The 27,340-nt window shown below is 37.6% G+C and overlaps 1 protein-coding gene across 7 annotated transcripts in view; it reads right to left on the reverse strand.

The window, feature by feature from the left end:
- Positions 1 to 26,797, reverse strand: part of LOC122453800 (histone-lysine N-methyltransferase SUV39H2-like) — a 380,431-nt gene extending 353,634 nt beyond the window's left edge. For 4 of the 7 annotated variants that reach the window (XM_043488021.1, XM_043488020.1, XM_043488018.1 and 1 more), the window contains exons 1-2: positions 26,610 to 26,797; positions 26,146 to 26,260 (exon numbers count right to left, since the gene is read on the reverse strand). The gene's annotated coding sequence lies outside the window, so the exon portion shown is untranslated. The remainder of the gene's footprint in view (positions 1 to 26,145; positions 26,261 to 26,609) is intronic. The other 3 variants (XR_006273178.1, XR_006273180.1, XR_006273179.1) reach the window with 1 other exon arrangement.
- Between the last annotated feature and the right edge of the window lie 543 nt (positions 26,798 to 27,340).

Here is a 27,340-nt window from a genome sequence, read left to right on the forward strand (position 1 = left end):
CCAAGCACATGCACCATGATGTGCATGCACATTGCTATAAACGATCTCAGCTGTTAGGTAACCATGCAAAGTCATTGTTTACAGAACATGGGATGAGAGCAAGAGGCTGTATGGCAAGAGACATCACCATCTTGGCTAATTGCTATTCCCCTACAACCAGGAACACAGAAATAAAATGTTGTCAATAGTCTTTGAAATAAAGCTGTATAAAGTCTTATTTTTTAACCAAAATCTATCTTTCATTGTTTACTATAAGAAGAAAAATCAGAATTAAACAGGTGAGACTTTCTTAATATGTGATTTATTACCCTTCTCTTTCAGTTTTGAGAAAAACCTATAATACATGGTACCTAATTCATGTCAGGTACAAGAATATGCTGCAAAATGGAATTTTGGTATATACAAAAAGTATATATATACACTTTTTGTTTTTTCAACAGTTATGCAGCAATTGAAACCCAATAATTAAATTCAATTTATAAAATTTTTAGTCATGAGAAGTCAGCCCACTTTGTACTTAGCCCACACACCATTTGAAGAGATTAAAATTTATATAACACTGCTGCTGCTGCTGCTGCTAAGTCACTTCAATCGTGTCCGACTCTGTGCGACTGGGGCAATTAAATGAGACATTTGGCTAGTGAGATCTGTGAAGATGGCTCCTTATGTTGCTATAAATATAAAACAACCATTTACTGTTTGGACAGAGAAAGTAAAAGCAAGTTCAATAAATCATTGGGTTAACGACAATGCAGGAAAAAATTAAATTAAGACGTTTATTATACTTGAGAACAAACAATTTGTATCTTTTACAGGACTTTAGATAATATGTGTAGTAGAATGAGGCAGGCTTTTGTGAAAATTGAATTTTCCCAGAAAGGAAAGTGCCTTGTGGTGTCAGTGAAGAATGAACAGAGCATCTTAGAGTCCCAGACATTTAACAGCCATCTCCTGGGGCAGGACAGTCAGTCTCCCTCAGGTTGCAGAGAGCACTGTGACAAATTCCCTTTCCACAGACCCGGTTTTGGATCCCAGCTGTTTCAGCTGTTTCAGTCACCAGCATGCTGTCTTTGAAGAAGTCAGCTACTATCCCTACACCCTAGTTTGACCCTGAGTGAACAGCAATGTTTATGCCAGTGATCTCCAGACATCCTTTTCTTCCTCAGACTCTAGCATCTTGTGACTCTTTGTTCCTTTTGAAACAGAGTGAAAACATCTACTTTTTAGCATTGGTGAGTATATTGAAAATGTTACCAGTCTAGTACCTGGAACACATTGGTGCTCAGTAACTGTACTGTGCAAATATGGGGGCAAAGCCAGGAAACTAGGGGTGCAACAGGTGGAGCAGCAGACACTCATCACTACCCTTTCCACTGCCCTCCCACCTGGTGATTATAAGTCTTTGAACTCCAGCTTTTCTGAAGAATGGGAGTGATACTTATTTTCTTTGATGAAGCCACTAAAGGCTTACATAATCTTTTTGATATCATGGGATTTTCTATTAGTTCAGAAATCAGTGCTTACTCTGCTATGCTGCCATCATACATTTTCCTGACCTTCACCAGTCCTAGTCTCTCCATGCTTTTGTTTGTTTATTCACCAAACATTGAATGCCTACCACCTGAGATTTGTTTAATGCAAGAGGAATTTTATGCCCATATTTCTCTAACTTTCCAGTTCTGAGGGAATACATGAGGAATGGAGCTCAAACTCAGCACCGCTCAGCTGAAAGTTTGGCCAAAAGATGATACTGAGTGCAGATGACATAACTATAGGGTTAGAAAGGTCCCACGTTGCATTCAGAGGAAAATACCACTGCCTTGGTGTGGTCACTGCTGAGCTCTCCAGGGACACCCCTCCCACTCTCTGTACCAACTATCCTGAGAGACTGCAAATGTCGCCTTTTCCTAGCGGCGTCCCTCATGCCTCCACCCCTCCCCATCTCGGCTGCACCTGTCACAGTGGCCTCAGTTGTCTGCTAAACTGATGCTCCTCCCAGAGGCCAGTGGGTATCAGACTTTATCTGAGTCACCTAGGGGGCTTTTGCAACCAGCATGCTGGTCCCCACTCCCAGTTTCTGATTTAGTAGGTCTAGGGTGGGGCACAAGAAATTGCATTTCCAATAAGTTCCAGGGAATGCTGGTGCTGTTGGGTCAAGTGCACACCTTGAGAAGTCTACCATGTCCTTGAGGAGAAGAACATCAATTTCTTTTATTTGGTATCCTGAGCACCCAGCACAGAGATTGGCATATTGTAGACATTCAGACCATATCTGTTGAATGAAAGAAATGGTTGAAATCATGACTCCCTTGCCACTGCATTTGCAGATGGAAGGACTAATTGGGCCCACAGTACAAGAACCCAAGGCAATCCTCCATTACTATTAAGCTCCTCTTAAAACAGAGGGTGAGGCCACTCCGCTGGGCTCTGAGCTGTAGCACACTATCTAGTGCTGCTGAAAGCTATTATATGAAAATACAAAATTTATTTTTGATATGTAAAAATCACACCCTAGGATCATAGACTTGGTTTGACTGGAGATAAAAACGTTACTCAAGAAACAAGTAAAAAGCCAAATAAAAAAACCTAACTCTACACCTAAAGCAACTAGAAAAGGAAGAAATGAAGAATCTCAGAGTTAATAGAAGGAAAGAAATCTTAAAAATTAGGGCAGAAATAAATGCAAAAGAAACAAAAGAGACCATAGGAAAAATCAACAAAGCTAAAAGCTGGTTCTTTGAGAAGATAAATAAAATTGACAAACCATTAGCCAGACTCATCAAGAAACAAAGGGAGAAGAATGAAATCAACAAAACTAGAAATGAAAATGGAGAAATGGCAACAGATAACACAGAAATACAAAGGATCATAAGAGACTACTATCAGCAACTATATGTCAATAAAATGGACAACTTGAAAGAAATGAAAAAATTCTTAGAAAAGTATAACTTTCGAAAACTGAACCAGGAAGAAATAGAAAATTTTAACAGACCCACCACAAGCAAGGAAATCGAAACTGTAATCAGAAAACTTCCAGCAAACAAAAGCACAGGAGCAGATGGCTTCACAGCTGAATTCTACCAAAAATTAAGAGAAGAGCTAACACCTATCCTACTCAAACTCTTCCAGAAAATTGCAGAGGAAGGTAAACTTCCTAACTCATTCTATGAGGCCACCATCACCCTAATACCAAAACCAGACAAAGATGCCACAAAAAAAGAAAACTACAGGCCAATATCACTGATGAACATAGATGCAAAAATCCTTAACAAAATTCTAGCAAACAGAATCCAAAATCATATTAAAAAGATCATACATCATGACCAAGTGGGTTTTATCCCAGGGATGCAAGGATTCTTTAATATCTGCAAATCAACCAATGTAATACATCACATTAACAAATTGAAAGATAAAAACCATATGATTATCTCAATAAATGCAGAGAAAGCCTCTGACAAAATTCAACACCCATTTATGATAAAAACCCTCCAGAAAGCAAGAATAGAAGGAACATAGCTCAACATAATAAAAACTATATATGACAAACCCACAGCAAACATTATCCTCAATGGTGAAAAATTGAAAGCATTTCCCCTAAAGTCAGGAACAAAACAAGGGTGCCCACTCTCACCACTACTATTCAACATAGTTTTGGAAGTTTTAGCCACAGCAATCAGAGAAGAAAAAGAAATAAAAGGAATCCAGATTGGTAATGAAGAAGTAAAACTTTCAGTGTTTGCAGATGACATGATCCTCTACATAGAAAACCCTAAAGACTCCACCAGAAAATTACTAGAGCTAATCAATGAAGAAAGTAAAGTTGCAGGATATAAAATTAACACAGAGAAATCCCTTGCATTCCTAAACACTAACAATGAGAAAACAGAAAGAGAAATTAAGGAAACAATTCCATTCACCATTGCAAGAAAAAGAATAAAATACTTAGGAATATATCTACCTGAAGAAACAAAAGACCTATATATAGAAAACTATAAAACACTGGTGAAAGAAATCAAAGAGGACACAAATAGATGGAGAAATATACCGTGTTCATGGATTGGAAGAATCAATATAGTGAAAATGAGTATACTACCCAAAGCAGTCTATAGATTCAATGCAATCCCTATCAAGCTACCAAAGATATTTTTCAGAGAACTAGAACAAATAATTTCACAATTTGTATGGAAATACAAAAAACCTTGAATAGCCAAAGCAATCTTCAGAAAGAAGAATGGAACTGGAGGAATCAATCTGCCTGACTTCAGGCTATACTACAAAGCTACAGTCATCAAGACGGTACTGGCAAAAGGTACTGGCACAAAGACAGAAATATAGATCAATGGAACAAAATAGAAAGCCCAGAGATAAATCCACGCAGATATGGACAACTTATCTTTGACAAAGGAGGCAAGAATATACAATGGAGAAAAGACAACCTCTTTAACAAGTGGTGCTGGGAAAACTGATCAACCACTTGTAAAAGAATGAAACTAGAACACTTACCACCATACACAAAAATACACTCAAAATGGATTAAAGATATAAACATAGACCAGAAACTATAAAATTCCTAGAGGAAAACATAGGTAAAACACTCTCTGACAAAAATCACAGCAGGATCCTCTATGACCAACCTCCCAGAGTAATGGAAATAAAAGCAAAAAATAAACAAATGGGACCTAATTAAACTTAAAAGCTTTTGCACAACAAAGGAAACTATAAGCAAGGTGAAAAGACAGCCTTCAGAATGGGAGAAAATAATAGCAAACAAAGCACCTGACAAAGAATTAATCTCAAAAATATACAAGCAACTCCTGCAGCTCAATTCCAGAAAAATAAACAACCCAATCAAAAAATAGGCCAAAGAACTAAACAGACATTTCTCCAAAGAAGACATACAGATCGCTAACAAACACATGAAAAGATGCTCAACATCACTCATTATCAGAGAAATGCAAATCAAAACCACAATGAGGTACCATCTCACGCCAGTCAGAATGGTTGCTATCCAAAAGTCTACAAGAAATAAATGCTGGAGAGGGTGTGGAGAAAAAGGAACCCTCTTACACTGTTGGTGGGAATGCAAACTAGTACAGCCACTATGGAGAACAGTGTGGAGATTCCTTAAAAAACTGGAAATAGAACTGCCATATGACCCAGCAATCCCACTGCTGGGCACACACCGAGGAAACCAGAATTGAAAGAGACACGTGTACCCCAATGTTCATCACAGCACTGTTTATAATAGTCAGGACATGGAAGCAACCTAGATATCCATCAGCAGACAAATGGATAAGAAAGCTCTGGTACATATGCACAATGGAATATTACTCAGCCATTAAAAAGAATACATTCAAATCAGTTCTAGAGAGGTGGATGAAACTGGAGCCTATTATACAGAGTGAAGTAAGTGAAAAAGAAAAACACCAATACAGTACACTAATGCATATATATGGAATTTAGAATGATGGTAACGATAACCCTATATGCGAGACATCAAAAGAGACACAGATGTATAGAACATTCTTTTGGACTCTGTGGGAGAAGGCAAGGGTGGGATGATTTGAGAGAATAGCATTGAAACATGTATGTTATCATATGTGAAAAAGATCACCAGTCCAGGTTAGATGCATGAGACAGGGTGCTCAGGGCTAGTGCACTGGGAAGACCCAGAGGGATGGGATGGGGAGGGGGTGGGGGGGGATCAGGATGGAGAACACATGTAAACCCATGGCTGATTCATATCAATGTATGGCAAAAACCACTACAATATTGTAAAGTAATTAGCCTCCAATTAAAATAAATAAATTTTTTTAGAAAAGCAGGATCTGACCCTGTACTTCACCCCAATCTGTCCCTGTGGAATCCTGTGGTTTATTTAAAGTGTTGATATTTTTCTTCACCATGGATTTATCTTTGTATTAATTATGGCTTTTAAAAATGTTGTTTTAAGATGTTAAAAAATAATAATAATAATTTTCATTTCTCTGATGAAATATGATATGGGGCTTATTTTCATATGCTTATTTGCCATCCGTATGTCTTTAAGGAGGTGTTTGTTAAGATCTTTGGCCTATCTTTTATTTTGTTTTGTTGTGTTGCTACATTTTAAGGGATCTTTGTGTAATTTAGATAATAATTCTTTATTCAATGTATATTTTGCAAATATATTCTTCCACCCTGAAATTAGAAAAAAAAATGTTAAACCCTCTCTTCTGTTAAATATCTCCTCTTTGATAGCATTCATACATGAATAAGTAGAAGTCAAAAAAAAAAAAGACACCAACATTAGATATGTCCTTAGAGTCACTAAATTCATGTCAAAATGCTCTTTCTGAAAACCAATGCCCTAAAACAAGCTGGCCAGATTCCCCTCATCATCTGGGAGTCTTGTTTAAAATACAGACACCCAAAGCCCTCCCATGGGGAGTCTAAAATCAGTAGGTATGTTATGGACCCGCAGAATTAGTCTTTGTAACAAGCTTCAAGTGTGGCTTAGATGGTGGACTTTTTAAGTCCTCCAGGTGATTTTAATGTGAAGCTAGGACTAAGAATCACAGCAAGGATCCAAGTAGAAATTTTATTATGAAATTATTTTTCACCTGGAACAGGTTAGGTCACGGTGCAAAAGGCCAGGTTGTCAATCTGGAATGTGGCCTTATTGCCCTTTAGTTTCCTGGAGGGAATAAATGTGTAAGGCATTTCTACCAAAGATCAAGTTCTGCGTCATAACTCTATGGGGTTTGAGCCACTCCAACAATAACAAAAGGGACATCAGTCAAAAGGCCTCAGGAAAAAGGGAAACTTGTCACAGGATGATGCCAATTACCCAGTTATTCTGAACTCAAAAACTAAATCTTTAATACTTGCCTCATGGCATCAGAACCATGCGTATGATCTGGAGAAATAATTAGCATATCAGAATCTTATGCTGAGCCGATGTCCAGATAGGCTCTGGAATGTTTCAAGGGGTGGAACTAGAAATGGTCTTGCACTTGAGTGTAAATATGGTGTGTCAACAATTAACCTTCCACTAAAAAGATTTTTGTTTCCTGTTTATATGTATGCTCTGGTGGGGAAAAAAATCAATGTCATTGGGTATTATGATTTGAAAAGAACTTCCTTTGTGTTGTTTGTTTAAGGTGAATTACAGCCTTAATTCAGAAAGTAGGAATTTCTATCTTTTTTTAATCAAATTATCTTGGAATCACACTTGCTTTCCTACCTCTTTTCTCTTGCCTTCATGTTAAGTCCCAAGAATAAAATCTAAGCATCTCATCAAGGCACTCTGATTAGTCTCTGCTCAAGGTCTAGGGGAGGCTAATCAGGCTATGTGAGGTCTGAAGCACTTTGGTTCATTAAATTGTTTATTATGAGCACTAAAACTATGGTGTAATAAAAGTAAATACTTTCTGAAATGAACAGAAGACAAAAGTAGAAGAGTATATTGGCTTCCAGGACATGAAGTCATGGGGATTTTACAGCTAAGAAGTAATTTTTTTGAAAAATAAAGAGTGTTGTGAAGTGCCATTCATTATTAGCACATTGCTAGAACATAGGAGTCACTGATGATATTAATAATATTGATGATATTTTAGCTTCCTTCCAATAACTGCTCATGTCTTTCATTAAACAAATACCATCAAACAAATCATTTCTTACAAAAGAATGATTTGCAGAAAGAAAGGCTACAAATGTGCAAACTAAAGTTTGTTGCATTTTTAATTAAGAATTTTGAGTACAGTAAAGACTTTATAACTAAATATATTTACAAGGAAATAGATGTAGTGCTACATTAAAAGTTTACCGCACTAGGTTCATTTGCCTCTTTCCTTTTTTCCCATAAACAAAGTTCTAGCCTTCCCTTAAAAGGGATCAGGTCTAAGATCTGTGTAATAGTCCTCACTTTTATGTCTGCAAAGTCTCTGGGCACTATTTGATCCTCTAGATCCCACTGTTCATGATGAGAACCTAGGCCTCACGGGCTAAGGAAGGAGGCCATTGCAGCAGACTCACATCTCTGCTAGGTCCACACACTGCTGACCCCTCCCTCAAACTGGCCCAATGCATCCTCAACAACTCCCTCTGTGAAAGAGAAAATAGTCATGATGTGCAGATAAACTTACACCAGGAAAGCAGAAGTAAAAATAACCTTCCTCTACCCTATCACCTAGGTTCACATGGCTATTTGTTTATTATATGCAGTAAAGTTGCAAATTCCATTCCTCAGCACTACCTACATTCCAAGTGCTCAAGAGTCATCTGTGCCTAGTGGCCACCATAGTCAACAGCAGACACAGAAAGGTCTATTGCACACTATTAGTCTCCAGAGGACATAGCTAAGAAGGAAATAATGGTTCCCGTACCACTTGAAGTGTCAACCCAGGAGAGAAGGAAGAAATAGGGCAGTCCCCTGTTTCTCTAAGCATATTTTCAGTCCTACAGACCCACCTCCTTTTTCTTCCCCCATAGGTTCTATCCTTTCTGCTCCTCAAATTTTTCCCATGTTTCCTGAGCACAGAGGAGAAAGGGGGTAGAAGTATGTGAGAGATTTTGAAGGCAATCAAAAAAAAAAAAGCAAATACATCTTGTTTTCAAAATGTGGAGCTGTGCCTGCATTTGTATTGCTGTGCCACACGGTAAACCAGCTCACTGGGGCAGCTTCCAGGCAGAAGTTGCTCTTATAATCCCTAATGCTCAGCAGCGGCACAATTATTCAGTTTTCTTTGTTTTTGTCATACAGCCATCATACTGGTTGGTGTTTGGTACTCATATTGATGCTGCCTCAAGTAATAGGCTTGATAGTTTAATTTTAAAGTGAAACTATTATAAGCAATAGTTTTAATATTAATGAAGATCTTTTTACTAGTTTTCTCCCAGCAATCTTGATTCCAGCTTGTGCTTCATACAGCGCAGCATTTCTCATGATGCACTCTGCATAGAAGTTAAATAAGCAGGGTGACAATATACAGCCTTGACGTACCTCTTTCCCAATTTGGAACCAGTCAATTGCCGGGAGAAATATCAATAACCTCAGATATGCAGATGACATCACCCTTACGGCAGAAAGCGAACAGGAACTAAAGAGCCTCTTGATGAAAGTAAAAGAAGAGAGAGAAAAAGCTAGCTTAAAACTCAACATTCAAAACACTAAGATCATGGCATCCTATCCCATCATTTCACAGCAAATAGATGGGGAAACAATGGAAACCGTGACAGACTTTATTGTCTGAGGCTCCAAAATCACTGCAGATGGTGACTATAGCCATGAAATTAAAAGATGCTCGCTCCTTGGAAGAAAACCTATGACCAACCTAGACAGCATATTAAAAAGCAGAGACATTACTTTGCCAACAAATGTCCATCTAGTCAAGGCTATGGTTTTTCCAGTAGTCATGTATGGATGGGAGAGTTGGACTATAAAGAAAGCTGAGCACTGAAGAATTGATTTCAAAGAACTTCTGTCAAAGAAGCGCTTTTGAACTGTGGTGTTGGAGAAGACTCTTGAGAGTTCCTTGGACTGCAAGGAGATCAAACCAGTCAATCCTAAAGGAAATCAGTCCTGAATATTCATTGGAAGGACTGATGCTGAAGCTGAAACTCCAATACTTTGGCCACTTGATGCAAAGACCTGACTCATTGGAAAAGACCCTGATGTGGGGAAAGATTTAAGTCAGGAGGAGAAGGGGACGACAGAGGATGAGATGGTTGGATGGTTATCACTGACTCAGTGGAAATGTATTTGAGCAAGCTCCAGAAGTTGGTAATGGACAGGGAAGCCTGGCGTGCTGCAATCCATGGGGTCATAAGAGTTGGACCTGACTGAGTGACTGAACTGAACTTTTATTACTTTAAACAAAAAGCTGATTGATAACAATCTTACATATATTAAAATATTTTTAAAAGTAATGACTAAGATTAATGAAGTTATGTTTTCTTTATGCATGAAAAGCACAACCCTTTTACTTTCAAGTCACACAGGTACAGCTGAAGAGACTGGCTTTAGCAAACATTAGTAACACCCCCCAAGATTCAGCTGTCCTCTACTTCAAGAAGATGGTAACTCTCTCTACCCCTTGAACTTAACATGGTTCTGAAATTATGTCTGACCAATGAAACGAGGGCAGAAGTAAGTACATAACTTCCTGGCAAAAGCATGATTCAGCAGTCCTTGACTCCACGCTTCTCCTCCCTTGCTTTAATAAGCCCTAAAGTATTGTACTGGCAAGTCACATTTCAAGATGGTGAAATCACCATCTCAATAGGAGATGACTACAAGGAGCAGAATTCCCCACCCACTGACCTCAATCTACACTTGACATGAAGGGTGAGCAATAAATAAATCTTTCTTGTTTTAGCCACAGGAATTTGGGGTTATTCTTATTGTAAGCACAACTAACACCAAACCATAATCAACAGTCTTTCTCTGCTGGCATAGCCAACTGTTAGTATTACTTAGAGATACAAAACCAGATTTTTCCATGTGTTTGTCAGTTAGACACCATTAGAAATTCCTTTTAGAGCTTTTTCTGAAAGTGGGTCTCCAGTAAAACTCCGTGATGATGTATCGTGGATCTCCTCCTACACAAACACATTACACACCCATTGCCCAGAGCTGTCCTTTCAGTACCGTTTGAAATGTTATCTCTGCCCTCTGACACCATTGTTCTGTATTCTGTGCATGTAGTTTGCTTCCATGTGAATCTTTCCCTGACATGTCTTCCATCCAGTGCTTACTGGAACGAACCTCTATTGAATGAACCTCTATACATTGTCCTATTAGTACTCAGATATAACAAGGTGAAATCCTGGGAGGAACGGCTCATTTGACTCATTCTTTTTCTCCACTGTGTATCACATTAACTAAGAGCAGACGATTACTAACTGAGTGGAGAATGAATAGACAAATGTATTTACAGGTTTGTTCATACCTTCTCTAGCCTGTCTATAATCTCCATTTGTATCCCCCTCTTCCAGCACCATCTCAAATAAATACACAACCTTGTAAAAACAATGTACCTGTTATGCAAACACAGCTTCAAGACAAGTCCCTGATGCCCTAGCCTCTCACTGAAGTTGTATTATGTTGTGGTTAAGCTCATAAACGCGGGAATCAGTCAGCCTAGATTCAAATTCTGGCTCTGCTACTTACCAGCATTACAGATCCTGGGCAACTGACTGACTTAGGCCTCAGTTTTCTCATCTGTGAAATGGAAATACAGACAGCACTTCTCTCACAGGCTTGTGAACACTCAGGGCCTGTGAAGCACTAAGCCCGGGGCCTGGCACAGAGCGAGCTCTCCCTCCATTCCACTGCTGTCAGATCTAAAGCTCTGTTGTGCACCTCGGACCAGCAGCCCCCACATCATATGGGTGCCTGTGGGAAACGCCACAGCTTAGGCTCCACTTCCAGCCACCTCAGCTAAGATCTGCTTTGTAACAAGACCCCCAGGCATTCACACACACTACCCCAGAGTACAGTCTAGTTGCAAAATTCTCTAATTTCAAATAATTTCAAAAGATGGGAATGATCCTATTTTCTTGGAGTAAAAGTGCTTTATAGAACTGGTTCTAACCTGTCATTATGCATCAGAATCACAGGTGAACTTTTAAAGAAATCACATATGCCTGGGCCCACCCCCACCTACCACAAACCAGTTCAACCCCCTAGAGACTCATTCTATTGGTCTTAGGTCTTAGAACCCAGGCATTCTACCTTTTTTTTTTTTTTTTAAAGCTTCCCAGATAATTCTAATAAGATTGAGTCCCACCAGCTTAAAGAGATCATTAAATTCTGACAAGGTTTTTGTGGTGACTGGGTTCACTAGGAAAAGAAACTGGGTCAGTAAAAAGCCCATCTGTGACTTGAGCAAAGGGTTGCAGAAAGCCCCATCAGGTTTTCCAGCCTTCACTGTTCTCCCCGCCCTTCACACCCCTCTCCACAAATTGTGACCAAGCTGCTTAGACTCTGGCCTGTATCTTCCCCTGCTTAGCGCCTCTCTCTGCTTCATCTCATCCCCAGTTGCAGCTCCCCTTGGTTCAGGCACCGTCTAGTGACCCAGTCCCAGAACCTCAGCTCCTCTCTGCTTGTTCACCCACATCTGACGTTTTGGACCCAGGGCTAGTCCTTGATCCTTATCCTGATCAGACCTGAGAGAGACTTTCCCAGGGCCAAGGTTCTGAAAAAGAAAGAATACAAACCCCTCTTCCCTAAAGATTCAGGGGATGCCCTTGAGTAGCAGGATGGGGAATCAAGTTGAGTCTGAATGCACTCTTATAGACTGTGCTGCTCCCCTCAGGGAATTCTCATATAAAACTTGGATATCTTAGGATATAGAAAGGCAACACTGCAGGGCCGACTTCCTACCAGGAAGACATACTTCTGTTTTTAACTGCAGTACAATTAGTTGAGTTCATGGGTAGATGATTATCGGTCCCTCCTACTCTTTCCCCACTTATGCATTCAAATGGGTTTGATACATTAACTTGATTTGTCTTGTCTTGAATCCCTTTAAATTATGTTATTTTCTTTGTGACTATTTTAAATCTATATAAATAGTACAATGCTAAAGATGTTATACCTTTATACAGTTTTCACTGAACACTATTTTTTAAATCATAGGATATTACTGTAAATCTATATTTAGATCTTCTGTGTTGTGTTAAGTCACATCAGTCGAGTCCGACTCTGTGCGACCCTATGGACTGTAGACCACCAAGCTCCTCTGTCCATGGGATTCTCCAGGCAAGAATACCGGAGTGGGTTGCCATGCCCTCCTCCAGGGCATCTTCCCAACTCAGGGATCGAACCCAGCATTATGTCTCCAGCATTGGCAGGCAGGTTCTTGATCACTAGCGCCATCTGGGAAGCCCCTTTCATCTTCTAACTACTGCAAAATATGTAACTACCACATTTTATTCACTCTCTTCCTCTGTGATGGACACATAAGAGACCTCAAACATCCTGCTACCACAAATAAGACTGTGATGAACTTTTTTGTGTGTATGCCCTACTGGACATATGAATAATTTATCTAAAATATATACATAGGAGGCATCATAAGACATTTACATACTTTAACTAAACACTGACAGCTTGCTCTCCAGAATGGTTACACTGTCCATACTACCATCAATAGTCCATGTGGGTTCCCACTGCTGATACTTGTTATTGTCCAGCTTTTAATTTTTGCCAGGTGATAACCTATTCAAATTTGTTGTTCTCTGATTCCTGTTAAGTTTCAGCATCTGTTCATATTATACTTATTATATTTTCCAGCTTACCCTTGCAAAAATAACCTATTCATATCTTTTCACCATTTCTCTGTTGGGTTTCTTGACTTTCTCATGTTAATTTGCAGTAAGTCTGCAAATTATAATTCTTTATGTTAATTATTTATTGTTTTCAAACATTGCACATATCCTTTCCCAGTCTATCATATGTTGATCAAAGTATCTATCATCTTTCTACATTTTCTAAAGCAAATAATAATAACTCTTAATAAAATAAAGTTCTCTTTCCTTTAAGATAGAATGGAGAAATGTGAAGGCCTTCAGCTTTCGTAATTGCAAAACCATCCCTTCACCAAACCATGAGAAACAATGGCTAAGGAGGGAGCCTGAAAAATAAATTTGTAGTTCTAATTCCCAGACCACTAAATTGGTGATTGAGGAACATTTTGGTATATCCTATTATTAAGCTGAAGCCATTTTTTTTATTTACACCACCTTGTTCCACAAAGGATCTGAGGAAGCTTATAAGAAAACAAGCAATAAAATTGAAAAATATAAATAACCAAAAAATCAGGAACAAGGAAAACACAGAGCAGAATAGAAGGTCAAGACCAGGAGGAAACTAAGAATGCAGATGTGTAGGCCACAGGGTCCCATAAAGCTATTAATGTTGAGCCAAAAATGTGGCTCTGAGCTTCTTGGCAACCAGAGGAAAAAGGGAAAAGGGAATACAATCAGGCACATTCAATGATATTCTCTTTGTTGATAAGAAAACGCACAAGGTCCTCAGGGAAAGATAAGCTTTTCCTGACCCTAAGTTCCAAAGGAATTTCTCAGGTGGGCTCCATATTGGGGATGGTCCCTCACCAATATCTCTGCGGTAAAAGGCATGCGTCTGGTTTCTTGTCACAGCTCTCAATGAAAGCTAATGGCTGCCAAACTAGCATCAGTTAGAACATGAAAAGTAACCCAATCTATCATCATCCAGTTAAATGTGAGGAGAAAATGAAGAGGAGAGAAGCACCCAAAAGAAGTCAATCTAAGCACATAGTCTCTGGGAGTCCAAATTAGTAAAAGAATCGAAAAACATCTGGAAGAATTAATGACATATTAGTTAAGATAACACTAAAGATATAGAAACCGTGACAACCTCAATGGTTTTACACTGTATTTGGAAACTTTGAGAATATAAGTTTATTCCTAAATCATGTAAATCCAAATTGAGAACCATCTTGAGACCCTGCCATATTCAACACACAGTATAAAGCATAGAGAATCATGTATGAGAGTTTTTTTTTTGTATGAGAGTTTTTTATGGGCCAAGCCCAGAAGTAACAATACATCATTTCTGTTCACATTCCACTGCCTAGAACTTAGAACACTTTCAACCACAAACGATCAGTCATGTCTTTCAAACATTTCTTCACAATTTTGATTTTCTAAATCAAATTTCAGCAAGTTACAGCCTGCAGGTGAAGCCTACTTCACCACCTGTTTTCACATGGCCCATGAGCTAAGAATGACTGCTCCATATTTTAGTGGTTTAAAAAAATCAAAAGAGGAATACTATTTTACAACACATAAAGATTCTATGAAATTCAAACTTCAGTCTCTATAAATAAGGTTTTATTGGAACATACCTGCTTAGATGTTTCATCACTCAGTTGTGTCCAACTCTTTGCCAGTCCATGGATTGTAACCCACCAAGCTCCTCTGTCCATGGGATTTTCCAGGCAAGAATACTGGAGTGGGTTGCCATTTTCCCCCTCCAGGGGATCTTCCCAACCCAGGGATTGAACCCAGGTCTCCAGCATTGCAGGTGGATTCTTTACTGTCTGAACCACTGGGGAAACCCTTATTAGAACACTGGCACAACCATTTGCTTATATATTATTGATGATTGCTTCCGTACTACACAACAGCAGAATTAAATAGTTGCAAAAGAGACCATTTGACTGGCATAGTGAAAATACTTTCTATCTGGCCTTTTATAGAAAACATTTGCCAACCCCCACTTTAAACTGATAAGAGTAGACAAGAGTGAAACAATAGGCACTGCTAAGTAGTGACCTGCAACACAAGTATTCCTGTTTGATGGCTGAAGTGAATTTGCAGGCGTCAATAACCAAACGAGCTGATGGTAAAAACTGATCTCTTTGGAGAAGATTGAGGAGTGTGAACCAGATTCTGGTCAGTTCTCTAATGCAAAGTTGGATCAAGGAGAATCTACAGGCTGAGCCAGAATTTTCCATAAAAGAATTTTTGGATCCATACCAGTGCAAAAAACAAATGATTAACTAGCCATTTGTACACAGGTAGTAAAGAAATATTTGCTTTCCAGACACTTGCTTATTTGAGAAATTTGTTTTCCAAATTTCTCAAATAAGAAAGCATTTCAATAGAATTGTTAGATATTATACTACTGTGGTTGGATTTTAATAGTTTAAACAAATTTAAATAAAATTTAAATGTTTTAAATAATTTATCATTTTGTTATAGAAAGAATACTATTTTCTGAGGCTTATAAATATTAAAATAAATATTTTAATTCCAATGGTGAATAAGTAGAAGAAGGTAAACAGGTAAGAATCATATTTTTTAAAACCAAATATTAAGAATTTTACTTGTAGATAGTTTCTTGATGACTATATTAGTATAACTTTGTTTCTTGATAACTCTAGAATCACATTAGGGAACAAAAGTAACTCCTTTTTATCAGAATGCCTTATCAACCCAAATATTAACTGATAGCATTTCTTTCTACTAAAATTCCAAAATATAAATAGGTTCACAGGAATATGTGCTGTTGTACAAACACAAGACCAGTTTAAGAATTTAAGAAAGAATAAAATGTACCAACATATCAAAATGAATTTAAAAAAAAAAACTCAGCATTAATGTCAACAGCTACCCTCCCACCTCCTATCCCCACCCTTGAGCAACACACTGACTTAAAGCAAAAGCCTCAGGGCAAAGTTTTCCCTTAACCTCTATGGCCATAGTCACCCAGAGCAAGGAAAACTCCCAGTCCTGGGGACCCGGGCTACCTGGAGTGAGGCCAAGACACTCCAGATTCGGGAAGGACCACAGAAATCATTGTTCCAGGATCCAATGATATCAAACTCCTTGTTTTATTTAAGAGGAAATCGAGCACAGACTAGGTAAGAGACTTGCCCAGACAGCACAGCCAGTGAACCACAGCATTGGCATCAGAACCCAGCCAACCACTGCCCATCCTGTGCTTCTTCTCGGGCAGCACAATTCATCTTCCTACACACTGCCTCTCTGGGGCCAGCAGTTCAGTCACAGACAGGGTTCATGTAGCCTCCTTCCAAGGCAGATGAGTTCGAATCCCATACCCTTACTACATGAACATCTTCCCAATGAGTTCTATAAAGCAGAGGCTTTGTCTGAGCTGTGGGGCCCCAAAGAGTCCACAATGCCTTTTGGTAAGAGTCAAGTTTACCTCCCCGCTTCCGTGTAAGGCTCAGATGTCTTTCACCTTTTTCTTCAGACTGAATTGGTTAACCATGCTTCTTTTCTTCCCATCTTACCTCCTACCTCTTTCCTCTCTGGCATCTGCTTTGCAGATCATTCTTTTGTGGTATTCTGGGACAGACAACCCCAATAACTACACAATAGCTCAACTTCTGGAGAATATAAGTCCTGGGTAACCAGACCCCACTTTAACGTTCCAAATCGCTGTGTGAAAACTCAGGATGTGTTTGTAGATTTATTTCTGCTAACAAGGTGATTTTACTAAGTAACTAAAACCATGATGAAATTCTGTCAATTTCCAACTTTTTTAACTTAAGACATCACAACCTGGGTCACTTCCTCTTGGCAGGTAATTTGGGGAAAATTTACTAATCAAAATTAATATTATTTGGCGTTACTTGACAACACTAAATAATAATCACCTATTTCCCTCAGCTTTTGCATAGGACCAGATCTCAGTTAATAACATTGATTTATTTAAAATAAAAATAATGATTCTCTAGTTCGCAACTGTACAATCCCACAAACCTCCAATTAACAGTGATTTATTTTAAACAAAAACAGCAGAAACATTTTCTTTTCTTACCCATTCCCAAAATGTATAATGTTGCTTCAGTGTTTCCTCTATGCTAAATCAAATGGCTAAAGTTCTTTTAAAATCTAGCATGGTAGATGCCTTCAAAATGGATAAATGCCACAATTCTGATTTTCAAACCTTTTACCTAGTAATAGGCGTAACTTTTTTCAAGATATTTAACTATAACAATTTAAAGTGGACATCTCCTGTAGTTTCTGATTTCTTCACCTCTATCTGACTACTGTCAAAACACAGAGACTGGGAACACAGAAGGTAAAGCATCTGGATTAAAAAATTTGAAAAGGCAGATTATGGTGATACTTGGGGATGTATATAAACCATCTAAAATCCAGTGCATTTTACTTGAAGTTAGAGCTTCATTTGAGGTACAGAGAGAAGGGACTGAGAAGGTTCTACCCTTATATTTTAAAAAAGCCTCGGGCAGCCCAGTGTTGTCATTAAGAGTTCATACTCTGGAATCTGATGGTCAGAGTTCAAATCCTGACTCCATCACTTTCTTTCTATTAAGTTAAGTAAACCACCTCTTGAAGTTTGGTATTCTCATCTGTAAAATAGGGTTATAATGGTACTTACCTCATTTGTTTCCTGAGGATTAAATAAAATAAGTATTCATTTGGGATTTGGGAGGAACATTAAGAACCTACAATTTAGTAAAGACTTGGTAAATATTAATTTTTTGTAATATTGATTAAGTTGTAAAGGCCAAGAAGATTATATGACTTAGCCAGTATGACAACACAAAAAATGCTAGAATTCCTAATCTTCCTACTCCACACCCAGTGACCCTACTATGCCATTCTTCTTCATGCAAATGTTTTGATCTAGTATAAACAAGAGCTTACCTATAAACATTTTTGCTATTGCTAAGTCACTTCAGTCGTGTCCGACTCTGTGCGACCCCATAGACGGCAGCCCACCAGGCTCCGCCATCCCTGGGATTCTCCAGGCAAGAACACTGGAGTGGGTTGCCGTTTCCCTCTCCTATAAGGATTCTCCTTAAATTTAAAAAGAGAGAATGCCACAAGGAAGGTATGATGAAGGCGAGGTTTCTTTTTACTCAGGGAATTATGGAAGTATTTTTTAAAAGCCAACAATTGAGGTGTGATATTGAAAAGCTGAATTTCTATGGTTACATGATGTGCATTACCTTATAATAAAGAACTCTATATAGTTTAAGTGAAAAAAGGAGGCTCCAAAATAGTATGTATGTTTAATGTACACATCTTATACACACAGGCCTACACATACATGTCAGAAAAGTATATACCAAAATGTTAACAACCCTAATCTTTAGATAGGAGAATTACAGGTCTGTTGTTTTATTCATTTGTTATCTGGTGTCCTTTTTTACCACAATAAACCTAAATGATGTATTACAAACCAATAAATGCAGAAAACTTTCCCATAGTGATCAAATAAAAGCTGGCATCATGTCATGATTATTATGGGACTATGAAGGCACTAATACAGACACGTCATAAATTGTGACCAGGATGAAGAAGCCTTATCCACTTTTCAGATACCCTTGCTCTGATTTTTCCCATCTGTCAACACAGAGAGTGTCAAAATAATTGTCTCTACTTTGGTTGTAATGATCAGAGAACTGAGTAGATGCCTACAGACTGAAAAAAGGACCAAAATAACCAGAATTATTGAGGGTGTTTGCAATTATCCAACCCTGAATAACCAAAATGACTTTGCAAAGAGCGTTTCTTTACCTGGTAATATATAGTCATCTTACTGTAGGTCACAGGAAAAAATTGGTGAAATCTAGCTTGACTTCAGGAAGGCTTTTGATCTGTCCTATAAGATCACACCGGGAAAATATGACTAGAAACACACAACTGTCCATTAGCTAACTACAGCGTGGCTAGGGAGCAATAATAAAAACATTCAAATGTAGGAGATCACAAACGATGGTTTGTAACATCATACTGAACAACAGATGCGTGGAAAGGGTGTTCAGAAGGTAAAATAACAATTGAAGATGAAACTGCACAAATATCCAGAAGCAAACTTCAGCATGTAACTTCATATGAAAAACGTGCTCCACGTATACCTGGGTTGTGGGAAATAAAGTATTTAGATTGAAATCAGGCTACCAATAGACACTGTAATGGCAGCTTAAAATCCTGTTCTGACAATGGATATGGAATTAGGACTATGACATACAAATGCACGTTGCACACACATTAGCAGTAGCACATACAGTAGCAAATAAATTGCCATAATTTGTTGGCACATCTTTCTCTCCCTCAGGTTCATTTTTTCCTTGCTGTATTCCCTGTACCTAGCAGATTCTGGCAAGAGGAGTCTATCAATATATCCTTAAGAATGAATGAGATCATCATCCCATCTTCCTTAGGGTACCCCTCTAAAACACTAAGCTCCTCCCTGGAGCTCTGTATTTTAAGATGGATATGAATAATTTTCTGACCATTCAGAAGAGAATTTAGAATGCTGGGTGAGGGGAGGATGTTGATAAATGAGAATGGGATTATTCAGTTTATAGAACTAAATTATTCGTTTTCTGGAAGAGAGAGTTAGAGGTATATTAGTTACAATGCTCTAATTCTAAAGATATATTACATAAAGAAAATGTCTATTTCTACTAGAAATAAGCCAAAATGGCTGGCTCTAAAGCCCAGTTCAGCTCAGTTCAGTCGCTCAGTCATGTCTGACTCTTTGTGACTCCATGGACTGCAGCACACCAGGCCTCCCTGTCCATCACCAACTCCAGTAGTTTACTCAAACTCATGTCCATTGAGTCGGTGATGCCATCCAACCACCTCATCCTCTGTTGTCCCCTTCTCCTTCTGCCTTCAATTTTTCCCAGCATCAGGGTCTTTTCAAATGAGTCAGATTAGGGAAATGAAACATTAAACCTTGTAATGGATAATGGACAATAGGGGCTTCCCTACTGGCTCAGATAGTAAAAAATCTGCCTGGATTGTGGGAGACCCAGGTTCAATCCCTGGATTGGGTAGATGCCCTGGAGAAGGGAATGGCAACCCACTCCAGTATTCTAGCCTGAATAAGAGCAACAATAACAAACCTAAAGTACATTTTGCTGAATGCTTTCACAAAAGAGCTGACTCTTCAGCTGCAGTGATGGAGATTACACATGAGCCCCTGTGAATTAAGGAGCTGGCCTTTCAAAAGCAAGCCCATTCCAGAGCCTGGGCCCCACAACTTCATGATAAATATGAGTAATCAGCCACCATCAGAAGTTTTGCACAATTAAGCTAAAAATGCAAAACTCAATTTTATTTTCATGATATTTATGTTCAAAGTGTCATAGAGGTCTATATCAATAGAATATAAAATATATTGTGGATGTATAAAATACATTGTGGATGTATAAAATGTAGCTTTCTGGAAAATACCATGATTATTCCTTTATGTATATTTACATAAATTTCAATTCTTTTTTAATTAGCTGGCTATTTCTTAATTCAGAATGTTCTAAATAAAATTATATTAAATATAGCTATTTCAGTTTCAAAATGAAAATAATGTGTTCAGAATGAAAGTGAAAGTGTTAGTCACTCAGTTGTGTCTGACTCTTTGCCACCCTATGGACTATATAGCCCGCCAGACTCCTCTGTCCATGGGACTCTCCAGGCAAGAATACTGGAGTGGGTTGCTAGTTCACAGTAATATATGGTTGTAGTGGGAAATAGTAAGAAAACAATCCAACTCTTGTTGATTCTTCCGACCTATTTATTGAAGGTTATATTTTTCTATTCTTTGGCCACTGTTTTTATTTGCAATATATAAACATTTTAATAACCCATTTGTCACATAAAGAGCCTTTGGGTTGCTTTTTCTTCCCAAAAAGCAATGATAGGGGCCCCAAACCTATTGATTTAGCACCAAATTTAAATAAACCCAGAGACCCACTCACTTTTCACATTGAGTATAACAAGGTCAGACTGGGCATCTTCCAAATGTAAGGGCTTAATTGGACTAATTCTTTCATGATAATAATGTATATTTAAGATAGCCACTAAAAATTGTCAATGCTAATTTAGTAGATCAATTCCATTAAATGCTTTGAACTTTTCACCACTTGCTAATCTCATCTATTAAAGCTGCTGTTTTGTTGAAAACCTGAAGCTATAAGTTAATATCAAACTACAAGTCTAGCCAGACCTAAGAAATACTTCCTTTTGTGTGAAATATAGCCTTAAAGGATCTTAAGTTGTGTTAAACTGTAAGAGTCTAGCCATAAAATTTCCTGCAACCAAAATGTAGAGTGATATTATCAGTCTACTAGCAATTGACATTATGGTAAGATGCTCACAGCATTTTTTAAAATTTCAGAAACACATATTTTTTTGTATCTGAGGCAAAGCTTTAACATCTGTGATTACTGGTGATAGACTAACCTCTGTATAACTACATGGTTCAGATTTTAATATCAAATGTCATTTAGGTTATATTTCAATTCAGATCAATAAAAATATCAAGATTTTGCTCAACATTTTGATGGACAACTTAAGCAATATAACTCATTAATGTAAAATAAAAATGTATTTGTTAATTCACTAAGGAGGAATTTGGGGAGAAGAGATTCTACACCGCTATCAAATATCCACCATGTCTCATTTGTTTGGAACTAGACTTCTAAGGCTATTTTTATTCCCTGTGATTTACACCAGTATCCTCTGGGTGATAGTTGAGGAAACAGATGCTGGGAATCTCTCTCCCTCAGTTCCTGAGAGGAGAATTCTGAGTCAGAGCCACGCCAGCTCCCTTCTTTGTACTCGCTCTAGGTGGAGTAAACGTAACTGACTGCCTGATTTCCAGTCTCTCTCTGCCAGTTTCCTCAGAGTTTCCACTTACGCATTTGACTCCTTTACCAACTTCGTTTGAAGTTCCCATTCCAAAATCCTGAACGGCATGTTCCCAGGATACATTTAATTTTTTTTAACTCATTCAATGGGGATTTTCCAACTGAAATAAAAAATAAATTGAAAACTGGGGAGGGGAGTGTTCTTTTTTTTGACTCTTCCCTTCACTGTAGATTGGGATTATTATCAGCAGAAGGAAGATGCAGGGGGGAAAAACTGTAAAATGTTCCCTTCCAAGCTCTAAACACACTTTCTTTTGGAGAATCATAAACCTTCTCAAAGTTTCCTGGATCCTCTTACTTACTGAGAAAGGGTTTAAATGCAAACAGATCTGCATCTATTTGGAGATTATTTTTAAATTGCTAATTACAAAATTAATGTTTATTAAATGTCTACAAAGTATAGAGCTTTATTCTTTCTTAGAGAATGTAGACTAATGAGAACATGGCAGTGGTAATCTAAGCAGTTTAAAAACCTCTTATAATGGATTTAGAACAAAATCACATCAGGGATGGAGAATTCAGTTTCACAAGGCACCCATCTCTATTGAATCTATTATATTATGGAGAAATGAAATTCACTGGCCAAGCTATGTTTTTACAAAGCTTTTCTTAAAAGTATACTTTATTTTTTACTATTATTTTAATTGAAGGATAATTGCTTATTTTATTTTAAACAATAGGACTTCTACAGGTAATTCCTACAATTTAATTTTATGTAAATCAATGGGATTTCCTTATTAAGCACCACTGAATTATCTAAAGGTTTACTTATTAATCCTGTTATTTAGTGTGGTTTAAAGATAGCCTAGAATAATTAATTTAGGCTATTTTTACACTAGGAAAACTTAGCAATTGTTACTGCATTTCAGATAAAATGAGTTTAAATTGATGATTTAGGTCTCACAAGGTAACTGGATTGCCTGCTCTTGGTATACATCTATGTGAGACTGAGGCAACAAGTCAATTTACTAATTTAATGGAAATCTGTCAGTTCTTAGGGGTGGGGAAGAGGTGTTAGTTTATTAGCATATAGATCAAGAAACCAACTATAGACTAAATTATTGCTTTTCCATCATAAAGACACGTACTCACACTCAAATTTGCATCATATGATTCTCTGTGGAAGACCTCACTGGGAGATTGGCCTCCTCCCTACCACCAAATAAATACTTTTACCAGCCACAAAAATATATATATTGTGCCATACTAGTAACATTCTAATAGAAAATGAGGCCCCCTTTGAATAAGAAAAACTAATGAAAAATGTGTTGAGATGCCCATAATGAGCAAAGAACCTTAAAATGCAGGAGATTCTCAGAGAAAAATCCTCATGAGCCACTACACAACAGACAAAAAGTCAACATAAAAACTGACATTTAAAACATCCATTCCCCAATATTTTGCACAGATATTGAAAGAAAACTATGTGCACACGGGACTGCAGAGTCGGACATGACTGAGCAACTTCACTGACTCAGTCACATGCACACATACACAAAAGGAAAGTGTATATGATGCCGAACTACTTTTGTAGCTGCAGCAAAAACTGACGTTTTACAGTAATACTCTTGGGCTCTATGTATGCACAAAACACTAAAACAGCCAACTGTTTCAGTCAGACATTTGAGCAAAGAAAGCTGGTCAACATGCTGGGTGATCTAAACAACTATATGACCACCCGGGCAAAGAGGTAAATTCGGCACTTATGCATAAATGAAAAAAGTCAGGGTCAGCAATTTGTGTATGGTGAAACAGACTAGACAAGGGGGAAAAGGTTTTTTACAATGAATATTTCAGCTCTGGTATATGAATCACAAAACTAAAATCCCTCCAATATACACAAATACATTTGCCGGATTTAAAAGACTCAGACAGTGCCAAGAAGGCTAAGACATATTCTCATGTTGACGTACCTCTGATACCATCAAGGGGCCTAATAAGTGTAATATTGAAGTGAGTTTTACAGGAGCTCAAGGGTTAAGTTCTGTGTCGTGAATAATTTTGAAAAAGTATCGCAGAAAGAATCAGGCTAGTTCAGCAAGGGAAACTGTTCCATAATGAGGCTTGGCCTGGACCAGTCCCAGTAGAATTAATTTTGTGCAGTAGAACACCTAGATAAATTAGTTTTGCTTTAAATATTGAGTCTTAAAAAAGTTAAAAGAGGGAGAATATCAATCAATAATTTTTAGATTAACTACTTTGTATATGACAAAACAAAATTAACTTTGGCATTATAACCCCTTCTTTTGGCATTTCAGATGAAACCCAAGCTTAAAATAATAATCGGAGATTTAAAAAACAACCAAACGTGCATTTGTTTTGTGGTACAGAATGCTAACTCACTGCATACTTTGCAAAAAGAACTGATTACTCACACATTTAGTAAAATTACAAATATGGCCATTATTTTTAGCTATTAAAATAATCAAATTTAAGAATTAAGATTCCTGAAAAAAATACAGAAAGATTTCTATAGGATTTTTAATGGAACTACTGAAGCAGTTAAGTTTTAAAAATTAACTGAAAAGTATCTCCACTCATTAATGATGTTAGATTCTTAAAATTGTATTTTAATAGGTTAATCCCCCACAAAGACTATCTATTATTTCCCTCTTATAAAATTGATTTCTGTTGAAACATATGTGCAGAATTAAAATCACATCTACAAATGGCCAGATATTTAAACCAAAACTCCCTTGTGTTTTAATGGCTTTTTCTACTTAAATGACTACCAAAAAGGTAAGTACAAGATTCATTTCCACAGGAGATGAAATCAGGCTTTTAACCTGGCCAATTGCCCGTATAAACAATCTTCAATGTTATTTGGTCATCATTTGGTAATTAAAACAGCAAATCACAACCATACTGAATTTACATCCATGTGCCAAAAAGTTACTTAGCAGATAACTAGAGATAGAGGAAATGTCTCTTTAACAGATTCTTTTAAGAATACATCTACAGGAAGCATCAGGTTTTCAAACAATCATAAAAAACAAGAAGCAGTTGAACAGTGGCACCCAGAGGTGAAAAGTATATTACTTCTAAAGATTTATATGGTTAACCATAATCTGCTTTCCAGCCATCCTTTTTGTCACTTCCAGGTTTTTAACAAGTAATGTACCAGAAATCATTTTTTCCTAGTTGCATATTGAAATACTATATTTTAATGAATAAAAATAAATGTTTTATTTTAGAAAAAGTACTTTACTTCTGGGTTAAATTGCAGATCAATTCCCGCCCCCCCCCCCACTTTAAAACAATAAATAAACTGAACACCAGGCAAAATATTTTCCAGAATTGAATATAATGCCCACTTGTCTACTTCTAGCCTATAAAAATTATTAACTAAAACATTTTTAAGAAAAGATCTGTGACTACTACACCATTTCCACACACCCAAAATTGTTTTTTTCTAAAATTTATGGTATTCAACTGCTGTATACCCCTGAACCAAAATGATAACCCTAGGGAGATTATCGGGGTTTTGTACTGAACCTTCTCATTATTGTGACAGCAGAGGATGAGATCAGGAATAAGAGTACAAGAAAGGGCAAGTAAAAGAATGGGAAATAATTCTGTTTTATTCCACAGGAAGTTTAAAAATAACAAAATCTATTTTGACCAAAATTAAAATGAGCCTGCCGATTTTTAATTAAAGAAGCTCCATACCTTTGAACCTGCCAGCTAGCAGCTGCATTAAGCATTTGGCTGGCACTGAATTCCTAAACTAAACTGCAGAAAAACACCTCCTCCTGGGTCTAATCAACTTCGGGGAGCTTCAAATAAACCTGAGTTTGGTGGGGCCAGATTAGGTCAAGTTTTTTAAGAGCCTCAGAAGAACAGAGTCTTATTTTTGATCTTGAGCTAAAAGGCACACCTGTACTTAGCAGAAAAGGTTTTCCTGGCCAGTTATACCTAATCTATCACGAGTTTTCATCCATTACCGGGTTTCCATTACCTTTTGTCAGACGTTTTCTCCAAGATCCCGCTGCTTCTTTTTAATCACCTAAGAAGCAACACTGATGTGACAAGTTCCAGAATAAGGCTCATCCTTTCTTATCTGCATCTTCAGCCTAATGATGAGAAATGGGTTTCCATAAACTTGAAAAAGGCAGGGAAGTGCTGCCAAAGTCATTATCCACTACCTTGAATTGGAAGGAAGAGATCTGTCCCTTTTTAGAATATTAATAAAGTATAAGATAATTTTACAAAACCTTTAGCATTTCATTCGTGAAATAAATGAAACTGCCCAGCGCTATTTCCAAAGAAAAACAAAATAACCTCATTTCCCACTCTCTGAAATCTACATGAGAATATATCCTCGATTTTGAATAGCAAGCAGAATGTTCAATTGCCTGACAGAAATGAGAGGATATGTCTACATGAAAGCTAATATTAAAATCATCTCTCCCATTGTGATACCTTCTTCCTGTTGTCTCCTTTTCCCTTTCCCATAAACAAAAGTATCGTTTCCTAAACCAATACTTTGGCTTCAAGGAGAGGCTTCTATGTAGCTTCTAAGCGACCAGCATGCTATTTGCCTGTGAATAGGCTGTGGACTGCAGCTTATGCCTGTCTTCCTGCCTGCTTGTGGCTAAGTCTCATAGAGCAAAATCGCAGGTTTTCTCATATCCAAAACCACACCATCATTGCCCATATTTGGTGATTCCATTACAGTAACAATTTGAAGGAGCACCAGGCTTACAGCATTTTGGAGCAGACCTTAAGGAAGCTGCTGCACATGGACCGTATTGATCTCTCCAGCCATTCTTAGACAACCCACAGCTGTTCCCAGATCAGCAGCCAGAGGAGGCAAGACCCAGCGGTAGATCTGGGCGCCATCTAGTGGATTCTATTGATCTGGGGGAGTCATCAAGTGAGTGGAGGTTATATAAGATTTAGTGAACAATGCCTATAGCCAAACTATAAAATTAATTTTTCTTCAAACTTAAAATTGAAGCAATGGGAAAAGAGGCATTTCTAAAAGATAAAGGAATAGAAGAATAAATGTTTCATCACTCTTGGGAATTTCACAACTCAAGTTTTTCAACATGATTCTTAACTCTTTCAAAATGGGCAAAGTACTTCATTATTTATACACTTATCATGAAAAGGAAAATATGAAGTTTATTTTGCCAAAATATTACCATTTT

This window comes from Cervus canadensis, chromosome 15 (assembly GCF_019320065.1).
Source record: "Cervus canadensis isolate Bull #8, Minnesota chromosome 15, ASM1932006v1, whole genome shotgun sequence".
NCBI lineage: Eukaryota > Metazoa > Chordata > Mammalia > Artiodactyla > Cervidae > Cervus > Cervus canadensis.